This window comes from Microplitis mediator, chromosome 6 (genome assembly GCF_029852145.1).
Source record: "Microplitis mediator isolate UGA2020A chromosome 6, iyMicMedi2.1, whole genome shotgun sequence".
Taxonomy (NCBI): domain Eukaryota; kingdom Metazoa; phylum Arthropoda; class Insecta; order Hymenoptera; family Braconidae; genus Microplitis; species Microplitis mediator.
This window is the reverse complement of record NC_079974.1, coordinates 3,908,436-3,917,157: the sequence shown is the minus strand read 5'-3', so window position 1 is coordinate 3,917,157 and position 8,722 is coordinate 3,908,436. Positions and strand designations below refer to the sequence as shown.

Below are 8,722 nucleotides of genomic sequence, written 5' to 3'. Positions count from 1 at the left end.
AAATATACGTATGTGGATATTTCTAATGTTAAAATTTTTTTTTGATAAATAAATAAAAATTTTTTTCAACATGTCTGAAGGCGTCAAAAAATTTCGTGCTAACAAAAAAATAATTACCAAAAATTAATTAAGATGTAGAATTTTATCTCATATGAGAATTGTAAATAACGTGAATCATGGTGACAGTGATAATATAGTGTAAATAATAAAAACAGTTGATACTTCTCTGAACAGTAAAAATAATTATTGCATAGTTCATAATGATGTTACTGATGGAAATAGTTCATCGAGTGATATTTTTGTTGAGAACGATGTCGCATCTGAAAATGCGGTGGAAAGTGAGGTTATAGTGACTGGTGAAATGGAAAAAACCGATGATGACTCTTGTGAAAATGAAAATGTGACTCTGGAAAACGTTCAAAATTCAGACAGACTGCAAGAAAGACTTCGTCAATGGGCTTTGAATAATAGAGCTAGCTTTCAATCAAATACCATTTCAGAATTACTCGTTATATTGAGGGAAGAAGATCATCCAATCCTCCCTAAAACGGCACAAACATAATTAAAAACTAAACGTCAACAAGTCGTAGAGTCTATACCATCCTTAAGAGAAACAGACAGTGATTATAAATATCTCGGCGTAGCTGAAGGATTGCAAAAGATGATTTTACCAAAAATATTTCTTGAGGATACTATTGAAGTTCTGATACATATTGACGGAATACAACGTTTATAAAAATTCACAAATACGATTGTGGCCTAGACGAAGTGGAACAGTCTATATCAAAGTTACAAACAATGTAAAGACAAAACTGGACGTTCTCCTGATGCGAGCTGCTAACTTTTTTTGAAATGGATGAAATTTTGGGAAGCAGGCCAACGAATTCATCAATACACTCTCTAAGATCGATGCCCAAACAATTAAAAGAAAATAACAAGGAAAATAACCGTAATAATAATCAGAGTAATTTTAAAAAAAAGAAAAAAAAAGTTAACTGAAGATGAAAATGATGAAAGAAGAGAATATAAAAAACTTAAGCTTCAATTAGAAAAAGAAATATTACAAAGGAAAAGTTCCAATAAATTAAAGAATATCTTAAATTTGTCACGATATTTAAATATCGCGGCATCTTCGCATTAGGTCGGAGAAGGGCAACAGATGGCAGCACACGCTGCTCAGCACGTCTCCGACATTATTATTATTATTATACTACTATTATTATTATCTTATATATTATCTTATTTTATTTACTGTGTTATTATTAATTGTTTAATTTACTAGATACAAATTGCGGCGATATCAGTAAAAATTACTGTATTTTATAATCTTGCCAATGGATTTTACAGCCGCCGGGATAATTAATTACGCATTTATTTAGTTAATTATTTGATTATTATTATTATTATTTTGATTGGTTGGCGCATGCGCGGCAACGCAACAGTTGGTCTCGGTGAATTTATTTAATTTAAACAAATTTACGGGGTTTATAAATAAAATGAGGGAATATTTATGTATAATATTATATTATTAATTGGCTCTGGAAAAGGGAATGGCCATTTGAGGTCGGAAAGGGACAAATTACAGGCCAAACGCATCATTGCATCATGTTGATGTCAATGAGTGAATTAACATGCGACAGAAATAGTGCTCCATTGGTTGAAAAGAGAAACCATTACAAGATGGCGCCGGCCGAGGTGCCGGCATGGGACTCACGTGCTGCCATGGCCAGACGTGGATAGACTCTTGTACAAGCAAGGTGTGCTGCTGTTGCTGTGAAAATTTATTGATATTGTGACGCCATTTGAGTTGTTTTGGCATAATTGAAGAGTCACTGGCAATTTATATATTTTGTTATTGATTGGAATTGTTTGCCGCTAATTAAATTTGCCACTAAACATCCACCAATGGAGCCAATCAGAATTCTGTATTACGACGACGACTGTAAGTACCTTTGTGCTTAATTACATTGGCGTGTAATTTGTCCCGCGTTGGTGGCCATTATTATTACATACCTCACGTGTGAGTGAGAGAGAGCGGACCATATATATATATATAGATAGTGCGTAATTCTTTGTCTCGGCAATAAAATTTTAAATTCAAAGAATTGGAAGGTAAATTTATGATTTTATATTAATAATTATTGGTGACCGTATATGTGTTCAACGGTAAATAATTATTAATATATTTCTTGGTATTATTTTGTATTTGTATTAATTATTGGTGACCGCATATTATTGTCGGTAAATAATTAATTCATTATCCTTATTATTTTATTTATATTAATTATTGGTGACCGTATAATGTTTACGGTAAATAATTAATATTAATTATTATTACTATATTATTTATATTAATTATTGGTGACCGTGCATTGCCGCCGGTAAATAATTGGTATTAGTTTTAATTATTACTTATATTTTATAATCATTAGTTTGAAGAGTGTGGGAAGTATTTAATTTGTTGGTGGATATTTATCCGTAATTGATTATTATTTGAACCCCATTTATTATTTTATGGTGATTAAAATTTATATTATTTATTATTTGCGGTAAAAATATACCCATTTGTTTTGTTTTGATCATATTTCACCAGTTGGAAATTATTTTACAATTAGTGAATGTCACCAATGGGTTTTTGGGATTAAATTTGCGGTGAATAATTAAATATTAGTTGTAATTATTCACATAATTATTATTTTCAACATTGGGTGATTATTTGGCATAACTATTTAACAATATTATAGTTATACGTAATTGAGTGATTATTATTATTTTGCGAATTAAACATTTGAGACAATTGTATGTGTGCGCATAATAATTATCAATTATAATTATTTATATTTTTGTAGCTATCACGTGCGATTGATAGTCAGACAAATTATATTTATTGTTTTTTTCTGCGTTATTTGACTACGGTCAGTACTTTATAATGTGAAGTGATTACTATTATTTTATATTATTGTTCATTATTAATACCCGTTGGGAAAATTCTGTTTATTAATTTAAAAATATATCGGGTAAATGGCTACCAACCCGGGATTTATTTAAATTTGATTTTTATTTTATTGCAAACTATCTCTTTCTTGCTATCCTCTTCCAATACCTGAAAACTGCTCTCTGTTTTATTTTATTTTATTATTTCATTTTCATTTCATTTTTCTTATTTATTGTTTATTCGTTATTTTGTTCGTGGGGTACACGAACTGGCGCCCAATTCGGATTTCTAACCCAGCCTGAGAGGAGCTGAGTGTCCAGTGGGATCGTGGGCATCCCCAAAAGACATTTTTGGTTTTGTTTTTTTCTGTTTATTTATTTTTATTTTCAGTTTTTTTACCATCGGTGGGCCATAACGCCTATTTGACACTAACCACACTCCGCCGTGGGTAGTGTGAAATAGTAGTGAACGTTATAAATTAAAAAAAGGTTCATAATTATTATCGTTATTAGTTTCTGTCTTAGTCTTGGTCTTGGTTTTGCTTTGCTCATCACTATGACTCAGGTAACAACTCTACATCGGTACCAGCGAGCCAATCACAGCTTTGTTATAGTAATAGTGGGTAAAATGAAAGTGTTAGGGGAACTAGGAAAGCTGTGATTGGCTCGCTGGTACCGAAACATGGTTATTGCCCGAGTCGTTTGTGGTGGACACTTTTATTTATTCTGCCTACGATCATTGAATAAGCAACATCTAACTACAATGGACCTTTACAACGAGGTGGTCGACTGGGCAATGGAAAATGCATTCACTTGGATGAAATCGATTTTTTCGAATTTTTTTTTTTTTTTTGATATTTTTCCTCCTTATCATCTTCACAATTGATTTTCTGAACATCAATACCCTTGTGAGGATAAACTGATGATAACTATCTAACATAATTAATTTTAAATGATAAATAGGGTAAGAGCAGAAGTACCCAACCCCCAACCAGTAGCCAGTCAGATATATACTTTAACATTGGCTCAAAATATGTATAGATATAATTTAACATGAGATGGCTGGCGACCGGTTTGGGGCTAGGTACTGGTGCTCTTACCCTAAAATTAAAAAAAATAATTGTAGCATTTCACAAAAAATTTCTAATTTTTGTTACTTCTACCACGTTATTTTTCGACGTTCTCAAAAGTTGAAGAATAAAATCAAAAAACAAAGCGGAATGGCTAATTAGACGTCAGTTTGTCCTGGATTAACATCCTTTTAGACCGCTGAAAATAATATTTATTTACTACAATATACATCCAATTTTTTTATTTGTACCTCCTCTGGTGAAAATATTTTTGAATTTTCTCTGAAAAACTCAGTTCTAAAGTTCTAAAGACTTTTTCAAAGTTCTAAGAACTTTTTTAGAGTTTTTTAGAGAAAAGTCAGAAAAATTTCCACCAGGGTCATAATCTTCCAAACCTATGCACTTAGTAATGGCAATGTAGAACAACTTTCCATCTGTCTATCAATTTGTTTGACAATTTTGACAGATACAGAATTTTTGGAATCATAAATTTATATCAATGGACGTCATTTTTTAATGATGAGATGATTCTGATAAATAAATCGAATAATTAATTTCTTCTGTTTAAAAATGTGCCGTAATTATTGAATTATTAATTTTTTTATTCAAATATAATAAAGTTAATAACGATTCTTTTGTTAGTATTAAATTTTATAATCGATTATAAAAAGTAAAACTGAATGATATAACGATGGAAAATTTTGACGTTGATAATCTAGTAGAGAATAATATAGATGAAATAATCGAAGTAAGAATATTCATAAATAGTTGATTTTAATTAGGTTATTTTAGATGTTGACAATTTTTTATTTCGCAATAATCCTTTAGGACTGGATTATTAATGACACTTCGTCAGATGAAAGTGAATCGAGTGATACAGAATCTTCTGATGACGATGTACAGAATCCTCCTCATAAACGAACCTGTGTGAAAAACTTTGTAGAAAATACTGTTAATATTTATACCGATTTTGAATTTAAGAGTCACTTTAGACTATCTCGACAAACGACTTACGATTTAATTGGTAACTTAATTAAGATATCTTATTTTATGTAACATTAACATGATAGTTACAAATTTATTAAATTAATCATACATTTTGAATCAATGCGGTTAAAAAACTTTTTTCAGCACAGTTTCAGCAAAGTATTTTCCTTGTCAATATAATGGACTTCAAGAAAATACAGTTACTCATGAACGAGCTTTCTTGATGGTATTGTGGTACCCGACTAGAAATTGTAGTGAGGCGGTAGTTTGCTCCAAATAAGGAATGCCGAATGTCAAACTTGGGGCAAGTGAGGCATCCAAACGAGGCCGATGTTTGAGATGTAACGCAGTTGCGAGACTCAGCGTTACTTGGCTTCCAAATTCGGCGGCAATTTGGAAGCCACACTTGCTGCAAGGGTCCTAAGCCTAAAATTTCCTAAGCTTAGCTTTCAAATTCGGTGGCAGTTCGGAAGCCACATTTGCTGCAAGAGTCCTAAGCCTAAAGTGTCCTAAGCTTAGCTTCCGAATTCGGTGGCAGTTTGGAAGCCAAAGCTTGGTATAATTAAAAAAAAAGACTTGAATTTCTGTATTTTTTTTTTTTTTTTAATGATGCGGGAATCAATCAGATTTGTGATCAATTTAATTTCTAACCGAGTAGAAATTTTTAATTTAGGGAAAAAACGCTATAATTATTAACCGACCGCACACGATTTAGTGGGATTCGAACCCAGGACCATACGCACGAAAAACCGACGCTTTAACAACTAGGCTACGCTACCGACAGCGACTACTATGTTTACTTGTGCTATATGAGATTGAAAGGATACATCACTTCGAAAAAGCAAAATATAATTGAAAATCTATTATTAGTAATAACAAAAAAATTTCTTTTTTTTTTCGTGCACTATGAAATCCTGTATGTAAATAATTGTGATATGTGTAATTTTGGTTATATAGTTATGTATAAAATCGTTTAAAAAGTATATAGGCTCTATATATGGCCACGTATAATCCTTAGTGTTTAGAAAAAAAAAAAAAATTTTTTTTTTGTTATGGTGTCCAAAAATTGAAAGTATGACTAAAAATAAAAATTATAGTACCACTTCAAGCTCCAATTTTCTATTTTTCATTTAAATAACACAGGAAAAAAATTTTGTTTTTTTAGAATTTTTCAACTCACAAACAAATCAACGGATTTTTATGCACAATAAATATTCTTGTAGTAAATTTAACGGCCGAATTAAGCTGTTTCGGCCTTTTTTCGGCAAAATATTTTCACCTGGGTCGCAGGAAGTAACGGTAACCGAAGGTTTACTGAAGTTCGGTTTGCCATATATGACCCTAGTTCTCCTTAAGCTTGGCAAGTTAAACTTTGAGAAACCTTTGGAACACCGAACTTGCAGGAAGTAACGGTAACCGAAGGTTTGCCGAAGTTCGGCTTGCCGTAGATATCCCGAATTCCATACATATTTGGCAAACCGATCTTCGCTTTGCCTAACACGGATGTAATAAGGCGCATATTAGGCTTGCCTAAGTTAGGCAAGCCAAACTTGCCCCTCACTAATTCTTCGGCATTCCACACTATAATTTCTAGTCGGGATATACTTGGCCAATACTGAAACGTTTCGACAAATTTGCGATCACTCGATCTAACTCGCAGTTCTACATATAAAGCCATAAATTATAGTTTGAACTTTATCAATTCATTATGTGACGAGTTTATAATATGGCCAGCAAATGAAAATTATAAAGCTGCCATTAGCCATAGTTTTTCTCGTAGAAGAAATATCAATGACGTTATCGGTGCCATCGATGGCTGCCATGTACGGATTCGTCGACCGGTCGAAGATGCAAATGATTATTTTAATCGTAAAAGGTTTCACAGTGTTGTATTACAAGCAGTAGTTACAAGCAAAAAGCTTTTTACTGATGTATACATAGGTAAGCCCGGATCAACGCACGATGCTAGAGTTTTAAGAAGATCTCCTTTATATGAAAGGGCTCAAAATGATCCGGAATTTTTTGAAATTATTTTCTTCTCGGTGATTCGGCGTATCCAAATTTAACATGGCTTGTACCTACTTTTAAAGACAACGGGAGATTAACTCATGAACAACGCCTGTTCAATTTGAGGCATGCTTCTACTCGTGTTCATGTAGAGCAAGCTTTTGGCTTATTAAGTAAAAAATTTCGTCGTTTGAAGACATTTAAAAATCTTAAAATAGATATCATCACACGCAGTATTATGGCAGCATGCATACTACATAATATAAGTATCCTGAATATGGTGAAAATTATTCAGAAAATGAAAATGAAAATGATTCTGAAAATAGTAGAGATAATGAGAGAGAAAATATAAACAATGAAAATGTCCCATTAAACATTGAAGATAGAAGACGATATGTTTTCCATCAAATGTTTGGGCACAATATTCAAGATTAAATATTTGATCTTTAATATGATTCTTTGAGAATGCGATTTTATGTCAATTTTATTATTAACGTTTAATTATAAAGTTGATATCAATGTAACTCTTCATTTTACAATGATAATTTAATTAACAAGTTTAAACACATTTTATAAATAATTGGTGTGACTATTAAGTTTGTTTTTTTTACATAAAAGTATTTTGTTTTATTGTTGTAATAGGCTTTTTCCGTTATCGCCTACGTTAAAGTCTTCCTAGTCATGTCACTTACTTTGTGAAATCACAATTTAGTAAGATTTCTTCCAATTAAAGTGTATAAATTTCAATCCTTTTATTTGAAGACCAAAAAATACCAACAATTAAATAAAAAAAGTTTGAAAAATTTAATTACTAAATAATTTTCGAATATAATTTTAAATCGTTCTCTGCACATGACATCCGTCCTGTTTCCTCGAATGAAAATTCTGTTACGGCTAAATAGATCTGGGAAAAATGAATACTATCAATACAATCTACCTGTGATAGCACTATTACTTTTAAAATTTATTTAAAAAATACCCAAACTATATATAGTGTGATTATGAATATTAAAAAATTATTACAAGCCAAACTTACTCCCAAATTGAATCATCTCCGTCCCCTCGCAAACGATAAAATTTTTTGTTTAATCCATGTCACCACAGACGCAAATTTACTAACGTTAAATCTTCCATCTCAGTCCCTGTAATTAAATATACGGATAATTACAATGAGTATTATCAACATTGTAAGTTTAGAATTTGAATATACTTACAATTATTCATGACGATAATTTGTAGCTTTCCAGAAACGCTTCAGTTTTAGTTATGTCAGTAACAATAGTAAACAAAAAGAAATTACTATCGTTGTCATAACAAGGTGTCTATATATTAATCTGCTTCTGTTTTTTCTCCGAATTTACATTTAAAAATAATATTTATTATTTATTTTTCCTCAAGAATGTTAGACTGGAAGCCAGAGGAGTGTTGAAAAAGCCTCGCGTCGCAGTGCGTTATTCAGCAGAGTTTCCGTGGACGCGCAGCGACAGTGACTACTAAGTTTACTTGTGCTATATGCGATTGAAAAGAATATATCACTTTTAAATCACTAATCAAAAATAATTTACAACAAAATATCACAGCTATGGTGCAGCGGTGGTGCGGCGGTCGATAAAAATTTACAATTTTTTCGTAAAATAATAATTTCATTTTTACTCGGGTTATTACGGCGGTGGTGCAGCGAATAGATAAATCTTTAGTTGTCACGGCGGTGGTGCGGCATTTAT

At 31.7% G+C, this 8,722-nt stretch overlaps 1 pseudogene; it reads left to right on the top strand.

The window, feature by feature from the left end:
• Window positions 1-4,695: 4,695 nt before the first annotated feature.
• On the top strand, window positions 4,696-7,697 carry LOC130670074 (putative nuclease HARBI1; annotated as a pseudogene).
• Window positions 7,698-8,722: the final 1,025 nt, after the last annotated feature.